Below are 1,960 nucleotides of genomic sequence, written 5' to 3'. Positions count from 1 at the left end.
TTCTGCATAGTGAATTGACTGAGATTAAGACGTTCGCCGCATAAATCTTGCGCAAAGTTTGCACGTTGCTTATGTGATGTCCATTGGCTCACCTTCATGGTTTAAAACAGAAATATTTCCAACATTGTGAAGTAAGCAATTACCCCCCCCCCATCGAAAACGTACCGAACCGTGATACCAGTGTCGTATCGAACTAAACCGTGAATTTTGCTAACCGTTACACCCCTAATAAGCATATAAATATCTGTAACAATATCTTTGTTAGCATCCACACTTACAGACGATAACGTTCTGTTTATTACAAAAAGCTTGCTTCAGTTATGGCATCTGTTGCTTAAAATGAACAAGTTCTTTCATGTCAGGTGGATTCTGAGTGACTGTCAATGTTTTTATCATTCATCAGCTGGAAAAAATAAATGTTCTAAAAGTGATTCCAACAATGTTGTTCCTCTCCTGTCCTTATCATTATATCTGTAGTGTGGACTTCCCTATTCTCATAGAATAAAAATTATTATTAAAGTTATAGTTATCGCCCTTGTTGTGAACAGCATTTAAAGGCTTCCAAAGCCAGAGCTGTTCCATTCAATTAATAACTTTTTAAATCTAAGTTTTAAAATCCTTCATAAGTCTAAATAAGCGCACCTAAACACCACAATGACCTCACAGTATGTTATGGGTAGCAAAGTGTTAAGGTAATTCCTATAGAACTATTTGCTCTAGAACTACCCTCAACTTGCTAGTTTCACTGTATCCAAGGCGGGTTGTTCGTAAAGAGAAGAAACAAACATGTTTTGCCTTTAAAGTGAAGAACAATTAGTGGTCTGCTTCTCACCACAGCATCCAAAAATTTGACACAGCGCCTCAACTCCGGCCTGGTGTCGCAGAACTGCCGGAATAGCAAGCATCCGATTGGCTGCCTCTCACAAAGGCTGTTGTAGTCTTTCTCTGTGGAAATACAGTAACATGAAACAGAGTGACTAAGGGCTTTGGAAAGTTGGAGTTAAGCACACACAAACACACACACACACACACACAAATGAGCAAATATCATTTGAGACATTCAATGAATACAATAAAAATCAATAGCACTTTCCTTTCTTCTTCTCGCTTTGGAAAGGAAACTGAAGAGACAAAACCATTAGTTGACCACAACGAAATGGACAATACCATCGACAACATCCTAAAAATATTAAAGGCACACCCCAGGATTGGTAAAGCTTTTCCTTTTAAGCCAAATTCAAAGAAAATGCACAGTAATTGCGTACAGATTAGTGGGCAACCCGAGTTTTGCAATGGCAGATACTGATATCTAGAACAGCAGATTTGCTTGAGATTCACTGAACATGACGTCGTGACCCAGCACAGTACCAAAACTGTTAAGCATAAACTAAGTAAACAAAAATGTCCATAAATATTAAACACTGAAATGTATTCATAAAGTACACAGGCTCAGCAATATGCAGAAATGATTGAGAACTGAGAAACAATTGAGCAGTCAGCATTGAGAATATGCTCAGTGTGCCAAAGTTTTATTATTTGCATAAATATTTATTTAATTTTAATTTAAATAAAAAATAATTTTACTTTCATTTAATTAGAAATTTAATAGAAAATTTCATTTAATTTACGAAATAAAATAAAATTAAATAGTAATAATAATAAATATATACAATTTAAATTGACCACCACTTAAAAGTGCAGTAGGAGATCTTGGAAAATGCTAACTTTAGCCTGATAGCACTGAAAGCGAACATCCCACCCTCTCTGCAATCGCCGTCCAAAGCCACGCCCCCTGAACACATATACGCTCACAGACCTGAATACCAGAGACAACATTACTATAATAGGCTACATCAGCCATTCTCAATTCCAGCCCATGTTCCGAAGTGAAGTAAACTTCAACGGATTTCCCCTGCTCAGGGAGTAGGGAGCAATGAACACTGTGTAGGGATCATATCGA

At 37.0% G+C, this 1,960-nt stretch overlaps 1 pseudogene; it reads right to left on the bottom strand.

Moving 5' to 3' along the window:
• Positions 1-1,960, bottom strand: part of LOC107732325 (G protein-coupled receptor kinase 6-like) — a 50,737-nt pseudogene that overhangs the window by 20,699 nt on the left and 28,078 nt on the right.

Source organism: Sinocyclocheilus rhinocerous, unplaced genomic scaffold (genome assembly GCF_001515625.1).
Source record: "Sinocyclocheilus rhinocerous isolate Xijiao unplaced genomic scaffold, SAMN03320098_v1.1 scaffold249, whole genome shotgun sequence".
NCBI classification, from domain to species: Eukaryota; Metazoa; Chordata; class Actinopteri; order Cypriniformes; family Cyprinidae; genus Sinocyclocheilus; species Sinocyclocheilus rhinocerous.
This window is presented reverse-complemented; position numbering and strand designations above follow the sequence as displayed.